We start from the raw sequence: 14,190 nt of genomic DNA, 5'->3' as shown, positions 1-14,190 counted from the left end.
ACGTCGCCTGTCACTTGTGAACCAATGGGACTTCAATTCAGCAGAGAAAAATATACAATTTTAGATTAGCTTAGCGTAGAAAGGTATAAAAACTCTTGACCCGTGGAAGAGTTATGCTTCTCCTTGCAGACCTTTTGATGAGGGCGTTATGCTGTTGGACTTCTCTTGGAACACGTAAGAGCCCTCAAAGACTTTACTCTTTTTCCTTATAGATAGCATTAGTTAGGGACTTAGGTTTTGAAAATGCCAAAATGATAAATTTCATTTGCAATAATAATTTTGATTCATAATAAATTTGTCATAACTATTTACAATGATTCAAATAAAAATGCTTTAATAAAATTTCTAATACACTTTCCAAATGAGTAGCTAATAAAAATCTGACTTTGGAAAACAAGCTGGTCTTGTTATTTTCATGGGTATAGGTTATTCATAGCTAGATCTTATCGCCACAGTGGCTTAATTAGCTTGTAGGGTTGTGAAGTACGATGAATTCATTTACCATGGTTGTATATAAATGTATATAATTTGTGAATAGGTTAATTAGGTCACATGATTCAGTTGGTTATAATATGTCATGTTAGATTTTATGGGCCTTATGAGTGTTTATTGATTGATGGTGTATATAGTGGAGTTGGGTAGCGTTGCTTATGACATATTTCCAAAAGCCCGCTTGATCAAGTACACCACACTTTTCTTTGATACAGAGAAAAAGGTCTGGTCAAGGCTAATAGTTCACAAAACATGTTGCACTTCCACCACCACTTCATGTGATCAAACCAGGACATGGACAGTAGTCCAATGTCAGCGATGATGGCACGCTTGCTGTTCTTGGTCATAGGATTGATTCTGGACCTTGCATTTGATGGCCTAGACAGACCTAGGCCATCAAAAACATAGAGAAATTGAATGTCATAAGGAAATAAGTTACCGACCTGTAACTCAGGTTCTCTAGCCTTCGTATATTTCGTACATTCACATGCTTGAAAAATTCCTCCATTGCCAAACAGCAGAACATTTATTAAACATAAAGACACACATAAAGACACACATTAACATTATTTGAAAACAAAGTTATCTTTTCTCACCTTTCTACATCATTCTATGACCCAAACTTCATTTAATCAGAAACCACCACACGCAGCTGATCCCCGACCTGAAGCCTCCAACTGATTTTCTAAACCACAAAATAATTATCATAACAATATTGGAGGGTTGAATATCAGGGGAGATGGGTGGGGTGGGCTGCATGTGAATCTATGAACGATACCAATGCTGGGGAACCTGAGTTACAGGTAAGTAACATTTGTCCTTCTCCAGTATTGAATATTTCATATATTCGCATGCTTGAATGCTGACTAACAAACCAGTACCAACTTATACAATTAGCGGAAGGTGAGAATGAGGTGTACCTTAAGCAAATAAACTCCTTAGTATCACCTGCCCCACTACAGCCTAATTTCTCGAATGCATGTCAGCACAATAATGCTTTACAAAAGCATGCGTCATCTTCCATGTTGCAGCTTTACATATATCTTCCAACAACACTCCAGCATAAAATGTAGCCATTGCCATGGTTGCTTTTGTTTAATGTGACTTAACTCTACCCTTTAATGGTCTTTTCGTGAGTTCATTTGCTGTTGTAAGAAAAGACGTAACCCATCTAGCAATAGCCTGCTTAGAAACTGGCTCGCTTTACTTTGAAGTTCAAAATCCAGAACAAGTATGTCTGTTTTATGCATCTCCTCTGTTGCCTGTAAATACAACTTATGACATCTTCTAATATCTAACAAATACAAAGCCTTTGCTGCCACAGTCTCAGGGTTCGAAAAAGAACACGGTAACATACTATCACTATGATGTGAATGCAGGAGTTATTACTCCTGGGTATCCATCCTAATCCATTGGGTTATAGTGAAGGTACTAGATGTCTAGAATGGGGAGCCCATTGATGTGAAACACTTTGGTTGAGGAGAACAGAGCTGGTAGCTGAGTTTAGTTATAAATCCGATTCCCTGATAGGTAACGGTTGGAAGAGGTCAAAGAATCAAATTCAGTATATTGGTATAATGTAGTTCTTTATCCCAAGTTATTCCTATAACCCAGAGTAGTGAAGCAAGCAAAGATGGGACCTTTGTGGTTTTCCCAGGACTCTTTATTGTGATTTGTACTCGGTTATTCTGGTGTTTTAGAATGACAACTCAAATGAAAGTGCAGCCAACACATGTTTAACCCCTTTGTGGCGCACAGGCCTGGGGCTTTTACAAAGCTGAACAAAAAGGAAATGCAGCAAATTACAAAGAAAAAAATAATATCAACGTAAAAAGTGAAGAACAAAGACAAGGAACAGAGCCCAAATGGTCAAACAAAGCTATTTCAATTGGCATTTAAGGCCAGAAGTCAAGATTCACCCAATTTCGTTGTGAATCAAGAGGGAGAAAGGGCGAAAATAGAGAAATCAGCAGGGCATAGTTCAAATTATAAGAGCATCCGTATGGAAACATCAGGAATTAATTGGATATAGTTTGAAGTATAGCATTAATTATTTACAAGTACAACATCAAGTATAGGTAGTGGCATGAGCAGCAACAGAAGTCATATCAAGGTCCTGATGGAGCCTAGATCTTAACTGATGTCTACCCTTATCAATTCTCACCTGAAAAAGATAATTTCAACAACTATTTCCTGATGAAGACATATTAACTTGCTAAGCCCAAAAACATGAGAATATATAATGTATCGTAAAAGCATGCAAAGTGTTCTACATGATGATACGACAAGGTAAACCAAATAAAAAGATAATGTGAGAACTGCACATGAACATATTTACGAGTTGAGAGAAAATAAAACATCGTTAACATAGTGAGATGTGTGATACTAACATTCAAATGTGCATCATACCTGAAAATACATGTACGGATAATGAAGTTCTTGAACTCCGAAATCGTTTAAACTAAAGAGATTTTACGTAGTGCAAATCTGAGCTTTTGTAGTGTCTACATAATAACACATGTATTGAGAGTTGATAAAGACAATGTAAAAATAACGCCTTAGAATTTTTTTTGTACTACCTCATATTGAGATGTAGTACCTGCAAGAAACTATAACTGCTTCAACGGAGAGAATCAAAATGCATATATGAAAATGTGTGATTTATAATAGAATTAACCTGTAGTGATCCAGTAAAGTTTTATGTAGGCCTCAAATCCTTCTTTTACCCTGCATTAATACAAAATCATGTGAGACTCAACCCTATGAGAACTTTCTGTGGAGTTTAATTTCTGTAGTTGCTAACAAAGGACTCACCTCTCGCTAAGAAGCATACTCAATATAAATGTAACAGTATTGTTACAAACCCAGGGAAAGGTGCCTGGGAATGGATGGACTGTAAGCAAAGTAAAGTTCCAACTACTCCCGTGAAAATGATGAAATGGGAACACAAATGAACTTAATGGAACCTAAAGAAATTTGCAAAAAGGGTTACTTATTTCTCTCGGATTTGTGTGTTTCACTGATCACCCCACATCAGCCCACTATCAGCGACCAATGAGAAAACCCATGGACTGATGGAATGGATACGTTAAGGAGTGTAAATCTGAAACATTGGAGGTATAATTGTCTCATTAGAGGAGGAGAGGAGGCTGGTTATCATTTTCCTTTCCTGCCCAGCATGCTGGCAGACAGACTTAGAAGTAGATCAGAATGGTCCCTATGTGGATGGCAAGGTAAATGGAACACCTATTTCATTCCTTGTAGATACTGGTACTAACCGTTCCACTGTGAGAACTGTGGAAATTCCTAACCTACCCCTTGTGGGAGAAAGAATCCAAGTTGTAGGAGTGTCAAACCAAAATGATATTGACCCCAGTGACAGAACCTGTAACAGTACAAATTTGGTCTTTTGAAAACAATTTTATTGTTATAAAAATAAGAAATGGGCATTTCCAAGGTTTTCATTGCATACATCATTAATACAGGATTAAAAAGGCGAAACATAACGGACACAGCATAGCATTTCAATGAGGTATCAGTAATACAGTCAAGACAGCAGTTCAATATATTCAACCCGCTTCCCGAATACCTCATCCCTTCCCCCCTTCATTCCGAATCAGTATCACTATCCATCTGAGGCGGTTCACAAATGCGCCCTCTATATTCATTCCAAGCTCCCCAAATCTTGGCCCACTTTCACGGACATTTCCGATTCAGATATACCGCCTTTTCGGCAACCATCGCAGAGTCCAGATCAGTACACCAGTCACTGAGCGCCGGCACCAAGGGGGACCCCCAGGCCATAGCCACACTCCGTTTAGCGTACATAATTCCAAGCGTGGCCCAGTCTTGTAGGGGGTTACTAATATCATTAGGCTCTCAAATGTTCAGCAAACAGCGACGCGGTTCGGGGACCAGTGAAACCTGAACAACTTGTGATATAGTCCGCATAACCTTGGACCAGAAATAGGCAATTCCAAATAGTATGGTAGAATGTCCCCACCTCACCACAGCTTCTCAAACAATACTGATGTGTAATTCTCCCTATCCTGTGTAGTGTGACCCTAGTATAGTAGACTCGATGTAGAACTTTTAATTGTATCAATCTGAGCCGTGACGGCACAGCAACCTCCCGAGGAGAGGAAAGCGCGGCCTGCCAGTCTGACTTGTCAAATTCGCCTACCTCCGCTGTCCAGGCTGCTTTTAGTCTCACCGTGGGGTCAGGCATGTTGTTGACCAGCTTACGGTGGACCAGCAAGGTCGCCTTTTTTAGCATATGCTCCGTAAGCAATCTATCTTCTAAAGGAGTGGATTCTGGCAGCTCTTCATCAAGTGGGAGCACCGACTTGAGGGCATGACTAATCTGTAAGTAATGGAAACGTTCCGTCTGTACCAAGTGAATTGGGCCGCTAGCTGGTCAAAGGTGAGGATGGCACCCCGCCTGTAAAGGTCTCCAACCGTCGATATGCCTATCCGATCCCAGGCCTCAAATCCCTTACTATTACAGTGCCGGCCGAGGCGTCGCGACATCCAGAGTGGCGTCATCTGCGCGATCTTGTCTTTACATTTAAGGCTAGTAGAAGCCAGATACCATAACCTCACTGTGTGTGCCGTAGAGCCCAACAGGGCCACTGCACCTCTGGGGTCATAGAGCGCTGCCATCACTCCTCCGCCCCCTAGGTCGTATCTATCCGCCTTGAACGCTGGCTCAGTCTGCGGAGCGAGGAGCCAGTCGTTTATGGTCTTTAGTTGGGCTGCCCAAAAGTACAATTGGATATCTGGAAGTGCTATACCTCCATCGAACCATCCCCAAAGCAACTTTTGCCGGGAAATGCGCGCCGGTTTGTCCCCCCAGAGGAGACCGGAGACTAATGCGTTTATGGATGTAAAGTATTTTTGAGGTACGAGAAACTGAGTATTTTCCAGGATATACAGTAGTCCTGGTAAGGTCATCATTTTGAATAACGCCGCCTTTCCTAAGAGAGTCAGTGGTAGGGTGTGCCAATGCCTCACATCCGTGCAGAATCGCTCAAGCGGAGGCAATAAATTGCGGTGAAAAAAGACCTCTTGATTAGGTGTCACCCACACCCCTAGATATTTAAAAGGTCCATCAGTGATCACCAGTGGACAGTCGTCCGGAAGTCGCGGTGGGGGCCCTTTAAGGACAAACAACATCGACTTGGACCTGTTGATTATATATTCTGAGACTCGCCCGAAAATGTCACAAATGTTGAGAAGAACTATGAGTGACCACCTAGGGAGAGTTAAGTAAAGAAGGATATCATCGGCATATAACGATATGCGGTCCTCCCAGGACTCGGTCCAACTGAGACCCTTTATCATGGGGTCCCACAGTATCCATGCTGCCAGCGGCTCCAAGATCAGTGCGAAAAGCAGGGGTGACAAGGGGCATCCCTGACGCGTGCCACGGCCCAGTCGGAAGTCCCTGGAAATATGGCCATTGGCTACAACATGTACAAGTGGTCTTGTATACAATAATTTCACCCAAGCACAGAACTTAGGTCCAAAGCCTAAATGTCGCAACACCGCAAATAGATACGGCCACTCGACCATGTCGAAGGTCATTTGTGCATCTAAGGAAAGGATCACCGCCGGTTCAGAGAGGGCAGGGATCTGCGCCATTACTGCGTGGACCCGTCTTAAATTGAGAGCAGTGTTCCTGTTCGGCATAAATCCGGATTGGTCCGGGTGGATAAGCGTCTCTAAGTGCGGGGTCAATCGTACGGCTATCATTTTGGCCAGTATTTTCGCCTCCGCATTTAATAATGAAATCGGACGATATGATGTGCATTCGTCCGGAGGCTTACCAGGTTTTGGTATGGCTATTATCGTAGCCGTCCGCTGATCTTGGGGCAATTTCTCCTTAGCCAAGCTGTCTTCAAACATTCGCAACAGGTGCGGAGCCGTAAGATCAGAGACGCGCCTCTGTGCTTGAACCCGTGCCTTAAAGTCAGGAAAGAAAGTGACCTCATAGTTGTTGATCTTCAGCGGAGGACCCGCTCTGGATGCCTGTAAGATGTTGTTCCTATCTCGAAAATTAGAAACTCTTGCAATCAGGGGTCTGGGCGGAGCCCTTGTCTTAGGGCGACCGCCCGGCACTCTGTGGGCTCGCTCAATGGAGAAATAAGTGGAGAGAGCCTTCTGTTTCAGATATTTCTGATCAGCTCCTCCACAAAGAGGTCCGCCGAAGGCCCTTCTGGTTTTTCCGGAACTCCGAGGATTCGTATGTTGTTCCGACGGGCTCTCCCTTCGTAATCATCCAGCTGCTGTGCCATGCGGGTCTGTTTCTTCTCCAAGTCAGACATCTGTCGTTGCAGTTCAGAAGTATCCTCCTGTAGTGCCGCTGTTACCACCTTTAGTTCGTTCACTTTTTCGTTCATTTGTTTGAAGTCTGCATGAAGCAGGGAAACCTCAGTTGTGACAGAGTCCAATGACGTGCGCATGCCTCCTATGGCCGCCATTACGTCGTGGAGCGTGGGCTCCTTGATCGGGGATGGCGACACCTCAGCGTTGTCTTTGTTCATTCTCGGCGAGTCTCCTTTGTCACCTCCCTTGGTCCAGGCGAATTTGGCCAATTGCGCCTGAGGGGCTCTCTTGGAACCTCTGCCCCCTGCAGCCATCCTCCTCGGTGGCATAGAAGGTTAGCCAGGAGCACGTGCACCAACAGTAACTGCAGCCTGCTATGATATCCTACAGATCATCAGGGGCAACAGCATGCACTCCGGGCTGCTCGCGGCGCTCTAGAGCCCAATAACGCTTTTCAGTAGCCGGTAGTACCTTGGAATATGCCAGCAATATCCGACGGGTGCAATCGTAATATGTCCACACTGGTGCCTCCGAGCAGGTCGCTCGGCCTACTGCAGCAGATGATCAGCTCAACGTCACTGGCCAAGACCCAGGAAGGTGTCCCCAGTAATCGCCACTCTGCAGGGAAGGAAGGACAGATAATTCCGTTCAATAGACAGTACCGTCGTGCAGGGGAGGGCCCCGGGACAAAAGCGCGAACATCAAAGAACCCCACGCTGCTATACCTTGGCTCCTCCGCTCCACAAGGGCATCACCAGTCCCTGCCATAAACATGAAGAGTGTCCAGAGTCCCCTTCACCACTGCGTCACATAACAGAGAGGTCACCCATCATGGTATTTTAGGGCAGCACCCCATTGATGGCACGCGGAAGCAACAGGGTGTTGATGGCTTCACAGGATCACAGGGAGAGGGGGGAGAAGTGCACAACCACACCAAGGCTTCTGCCACTAATCATCCTCTGGTCTGCTCCTTCATTATTCCAGGCACATTCCAGGGACCTCCGCCGCAGGGCACCGAGCATCAGCAGGTCAGAAACCAGTCCTGGTCAGTACTGCCACCTCTATCTTGCAGCCAGGCTATAGCGCTTACAGTGGAGGGGGGGGTGGGGGGGGCGGTGCCCCTAAAGTCTCCGAGGTGCCTTTTTTATCACCTCTCGCAGCGTGGGCATGAAAGGATCAGTAATCCGTGGAGGGGGGGGCCCGCAGCCCCCCAGTCCCGAGCAGCCACAGCGCCCCTCCCAATGTCTGCCAGGGACAGGCCCCAACTCCAAGGCCCAAACATACAGCAGTCTCCTGGGCCCTCCTCACCGCAACTCCCAGTAGCTACACAATCCAGTGCGTGATCTGTCCCTCGTCGCCCCTCGGAGTCACCCCTCCACACTCGGTGGGCCAGGCCGGCAGGATCAGTAGGACGCAGGCAGAGAGGGGGTCTCATGCGGCGCCCGCCGCACCTCCGGTCACCGTTCACTCCGGTCCCACCGCTCACCGGGAGCCAGTCTCGGGGCCCTCCCGTGCACCCCGGGGCACCTCCGCTCCCCTCAGTGCAGGTAAGTTGTGGCCAGTTGTCTATGAGGGGGAGGGAGGGAGGGCCCGCAACACCCTGGCCCCGGGCACTTAGAACGTCGCACCCAATGTCTGCAGATACTAGGCCCCGAAGCCGGGACCTAAATTTATAGCGTCCCCCGGGGCCGGCCCCTCCGCACCTCCGCGCCGCTCCGCAGCACAACTCAGAAGACACTCATCAGCCCTCTGCAACACTACCTCCCCGCTGTTGATGAACTGAGCCAGTGGGAGCAGGCAGTTGGGCGAGATTATAGCAGGTCTCAGGCGGTCGCACCTCCGATCGCCGTCCTACGCCGGCGTCGCCATTTTGCGTGGTCCGGCCCCAGGTCTCTCCGGCAATCCAACCCCCTCCACTCAGGGTCCACTGTCCGCAAACCCCTCACCGGAGCTTCTCAGGGGCGCCGGGCAGCACGGCACGCCGTCTCCGCCAAAGTTTTTTCGGATCCGTGGGCTGTGTCTTCAGTTAAGGCCACGGGTCGATCGGAGCACACCTAGACTGCGGTCATTGCTCTCGGCCGCTAGCCACGCCCTCTGCCAAAATTGGGTCTTTGGAAGATTAAAACGAGTTTGTGGTTCAGTGAATTTATTAGGGCGAGACTTCTTGTGCAAAATGAATTGATCCATCTATTGTACTCCAAAGGGAATAGAATTCCATACAACAGATGTAGATATGGTGTTTAAAATGACCAGATAAAAGATAAAAGTAGAGGGATTATATCCTTTACTTACTGGAAATATTTTACCCCTTGAACTGCGAGACACAGTCTTACCAGAGGTGTGGGACTTCACAGGAAAGGCTATTGGGTTGATGAAAGAAGTAGATTCAAGTTGAATCACAGTAAAGACAAATGCAGTATTTCCTAGAACTCCAGTGTACAGTCCAGAAACCATTGCAGGCATAACACCTTTGTTCGAAGCCCTGATTGAGCAAGGAATCCTGAGAGAGATTGTGGGAAGCAAGTGTAATTTACTTATCATGGAAATTTGAAAACTAAATGGGAAATTTACAATTGTCCAGGATTTAAGAAAAATAAATCAAATTGTGATACCATGTTGTCCAATTGAACCAAATCCTGCTGTGATTCTATATCCTATTCCTTGTGAAGCTGAATGGTTTTCAGTGATTGACTTGTGTCAAGCCTTTTTCTCGATCTCTTTGCATCCGGATAGCCAATATTTGTTTGCGTTATGGTTCGGAAACCATGTCTTGGCATGGTGCCAAGTTCCACAAAGTTATACAGAGAGTCCTTCAATTTTCAACCAAATCTTGAAGAGAAATTTGAAATCATAAGAAATGCCAAATAACTCTGTGCCTGTGCAATACATAGATGATTTGCTGGTTGCACCCGGTACAAAAGAGGTTTGTGTTTATTCATTTGGCAATAAGTGGACATAAGGTGTGTTAGACCTGTCAGCCCTAGGGTGATATTACCCCACATTTTTTCCCTTTGCGCCTCATTTTTGCCACCATCTTTTTGTTGGACCTAGGCCTCTTGGCTCCTTACCACTGCCAAACAGTGCTGAGGTGCAGGTGCTCTCTCCTAATAACATAACTGCCACAGTCCCCTGCTACTGCGGAGTGGCCATTGAACATACACGCACTAGTAGTTAGGAGCAGGCTGGGACATCCTGATACTGTATCTTTGCCGTCCCGCCTTTTTGTCCCATAGACTAACCTGTAGAAGCTCCTGGATCCTTCCAGCCCAGGGAGGAGTTATGCTTGCCGCCTTTTCAGGAGGGTCACCTGACCTAGGGGTATAAGAGGAAAGGAGGGAAATCTGTCTAGTTAGTTGGGGCAACACTGGACCTGGGGAAACCTCTGCCGGAGTATAGGCGGTTGGGCCTAGAGGGAACCTACACTACTGAGACTGACTGAGCTTAGGCCCTGCTGTACCCAAGATAGCTGAGGGACTCTGCCAGCCTGCTGACCTTGCCCAGTGAGGGAGAAACCCAGGAGACCAACTCCAGTGTGCCTTAGGGAACCATACTACCTTTCATGCCTGCCAACTCAACCCGAACCTGTCCCCCAAGATACTGCAATCAAGAACCTGCAATTAAGACCTGCTAACAACTAGCGCTGTGAACCTGGGACCTGTCATCCCCTTCAAGCACTGGAGACCCTGTGAGAGCTGCTGCAGCTGGGGGAACAACAGGTAAAGCGATGTGCCCGCCTAGCGCTATACTGCCAGACCTGTACCCACCTAGCGCTCAATTGTCCGAACTGTGCCTTCCAAGCGCTATCCTGAAGGAACTGTGCCCCTTAAACGCTTTAGGAGCGGACTTTGCTCCTTGTTGCCAGCACTGATTCCCCCCCTTGAGCCTGCTCATGTGGCAACCCAAGCGCTGTGCGAGTAAACGCGCTGCAGGCCCCCAATCACCGCCGCACCCCAGGTACCAACAATTCAGCGCTGTGTCAGGAAGCGCGCTATCTGCAGAAATCACCGCTGCGGCCCAGGCACCGTGAAATCCCAAAGAGCTGCATGCGCCTCGAGCCCGTGTGTGCCTTTAACTCGGGCGCTACCGCCGAGCGCGCCTTGGGCCCAGAAATCCCCGCCGCGGCCCCGGCACCACGTGAGAAGAATCCGTTGTGGCCCAGAAGTCATCGCTACAGCCCCCGAAGCCTGGGGAGGGCCGCCGCAGTAGTGGAGAGTGCCGCGCTAGGCCCTGAAGCATTTCCCCCAGTTGTCGACGCCATCGGCTGCGTCTCATGGAAGGCGCTTTCCCATTGGTTCTTGCGGCCATGCCCACCGGCAGCCGCATCCTGATTGACTGCTGTGCCCGGCCCCCAGGACGCCGCGACCCGATTGGCTCCGGGGCCGGGAGGAGGCCTGTGGCTCAGGGCTGATCCTGCACGTTGCCGGAGGGGCTCCACGGCCAGTGGGAGCCCTTCAAACAATTTCCCTGCTGTCACCCCCTCCAGGTGAGAGCCCTGCGGAAGCAGAGCAGCAGGCTGCCTGGGAAGGGAGGTGAGATCTCTGCCAGCATCGGGGCTGCCGTCAGAGCGCAACGAGAGTGGAGCGGCAGCCCCGTGGTTGCTCAGGTGACTGGGACCAAGCCGCACAGGCTCCATATAACCCCTTCACTGCGAGGGGTAATTCCCCCGCTGTGCTAGGGAGCGGGGGCACGCACAGCGCCCCCATGCTCATGACGAGCTCAGCTCGGGACGAGCTCTGCTCGTCACAGCTGCACCCGTTCCTGTGGAACGCTCAGCACAGCAGGGGAATTATCCCCACGTGTGAGCGTTCCACGGCTCATGACGAGCTGAGCTTGTGATGAGCACCGGAGCACCGTGCCTCATGACAAGCTCAGCTCGTCATGAGCATCGAAGGTGTTAACCCCCTCATGACAACGTTTGCTCAAGTTAAAGCCCTGCACACGAGGTGGTATTCGGAGTGTACATCACCCTAAAAGTTGTGACTTGCAGGGCATCTCCCCATGAGAATGATTACCTGCAGCCTGAACACTGCTTAAGGAATGTATCGTGAGTAAACCCTTGCATAGGGTCTGGTCTGCTTAGAGAGTGTACCTGCATAGGTAATGTTACTGAAATGTTTTGATGCTGTATTCATGCTCCCAAAGTGTTGCCTCTTCGCGGAAGTGCAGAGGGGAATGTTACCTTTACTAATGTTTGCATAAGAGATGTTGCCTATGATGACCCTGAATATCACAAGTGTTATCTTTATTGAATTGATGACAGAGATGTTGACTCCATTGGCCTAATATCTTCAGAAGTGTTACCTGCCTGAACTAAAAGTAGATAAAGAGTCTTGGTTTATGAAACAACCTGGTGTGGTGCCATTCGATTGCGTGCAAGTTACTGTCTCAGTGCGAGTGTGTGCTGTACCACTGCTTTACACATTGCCTTCGGGTGCCTCCTGCCTCGCACCAAGCTGCCGTGTCGGAATTGGTGACTCCAGTTCTAACATGGTGGCACCCACAAAAATCCAATTTTGCAAAAGAGAAGTTTTCTATTTGGGATACCTCATTGAAAAAGGAGTCAGGAAGATGTCTCAGATTCGTATCACTGCTATTTTACAGACGAATCTGCTGAGTACCCAAAAAGAGGTTTGCATGTTTCTGGGAATGGTTGGCTATTGCAGGCAGTGGATACCAATTTTTTCTCTGACAGCCAAGCCACTGCAAAGACTTACACACAAAGAAGTGTCTGATCCCATTCCATGGGATGTGGAAAGCATGTGCATTTTTCATGAACTGCGAGACAATGTGTGTCAAGCTCAAGTATTGGGAATGCCCGGCTTTAACAAGAGTTTTTCATTGTTCTTCAGTGAGCACAAAGGTTGTGCACTATCAGTTCTAACGCAAATTTATGGAACTGCTCGCAGACCTATTGCATACTTTTCAGCTACTTTAGATCCCGTAGCTGTTGCGTTGCCCTGATGTTTGAAGGCTGTTGTTGCAACATGTGTGAGTTTGGAGCAGTGTGAGAATATTATGATGGGTCATCCTTTGAAAGTGTATGTTCCTCATTCTGTTGAGATTATGCTTACCCAAACTAGAACACAGCATCTTACAAATAGTCGGTTAACCAAATATGAGCAAGTGATTTTGGAAGCAGAAAATGTGACTGTGACAAGATGCACAAGTTTGAATCCAGCTACCATGATGACGTTGCCAGGTCATGAAGATGTGATGGATGAAGTGGATCATGATTGTTTGGATGTGACTGAACTGTGTATCAAACTGCGTCCTGACATCCAAGATGTCCCATTGCCTGAATCAGATCATGTTCTGTTTGTGGATGGATCCTGTTTTAGAGATTCCCGAGGTACCTTGCGAGCTGCATATGCTATCTGTACTGTGGTGGGTGTAGTAAAAGTAGTGTGGTTGAAAGGAGTGTATTCAGCACAAGTGGTTGAATTGATTGCACTTACCAGGGCTTGCACCGGAGCGCCGTGCCTCATGACGAGCATGGGAGCGATGTGCGCGCCCCCGCTCCCCAGCACAGTGGGGGAATTACCCCCCGCAGCGAAGGGGTAATATGGAGCCTGTGCGGCTTGGTCCCAGTCTCCTGAGCAACCACGGGGCTGCTGCTCCACTCTCGTTGCGCTCTGACGGCAGCCCCGATGCTGGCAGAGATCTCACCTCGCTTCCCAGGCAGCCTGCTGCTCTGCTCCCGCAGGGCTCTCACCTGGAGGGGGTGGTGGCAGGGAAATTGTTTGAGGGGCTCCCACTTGCCGTGGAGCCCCTCCGGCAACGTGCAGGATCAGCCCCGAGCCTCAGGCCTCCTCCGGGCCCCGGAGCCAATCGGGTCACGGCGTCCTGGGGGGGCGGGCACGGCAGTCAATCAGGATGCGGCTGCCGGTGGGCGCGGCCGCAGGAACCAATGGGAATGCGCCATCCACGAGACGCAGCCGATGACGTCGACAACTGGGGGAAATGCTTCAGGGCCTAGCGCGGCCCTCTCCACTACTGCGGCGACCCTCCCCAGGCTTCGGGGGCTGTAGCGATGACTTTTGGGCCACAGCGGATTCTTCTCACGTGGTGCCGGGGCCGCAGCTGTGATTTCTGGGCCCAAGGCGCGCTCGGCGGTAGCGCCCGAGTTAAAGGCACACACAGGCTCGAGGCGCATGCAGCGCTTTGGGACTTCAAGGTGCCTGGGCCGCAGCGGTGATTTCTGCAGATAGCGCGCTTCCTGACACAGCGCTGAATTGCTGGTACCTAGGCTGCGGCGGTGATTGGGGGCCTGCAGCGCGATTACTCGCACAGCGCTTGGGTTGCCACATGAGCAGGCTCAAGGGGGGGGGGGTATCAGTGCTGGCAACAAGGAGCAAAGTCCGCTCCTAAAGC

General features: G+C 48.7%; 1 long non-coding RNA gene across 1 annotated transcript in view; it reads right to left on the bottom strand.

The window, feature by feature from the left end:
* LOC144827517 (uncharacterized) overlaps positions 1-14,190 on the bottom strand; it is a 113,095-nt gene that overhangs the window by 74,530 nt on the left and 24,375 nt on the right. The window lies entirely within an intron of this gene.

This window comes from Lissotriton helveticus, chromosome 4_1, assembly GCF_964261635.1.
Source record: "Lissotriton helveticus chromosome 4_1, aLisHel1.1, whole genome shotgun sequence".
Classification (NCBI taxonomy): domain Eukaryota; kingdom Metazoa; phylum Chordata; class Amphibia; order Caudata; family Salamandridae; genus Lissotriton; species Lissotriton helveticus.
Note: the sequence above shows the minus strand (reverse complement) of the source record. Positions and strands in the feature narration are given on the sequence as shown.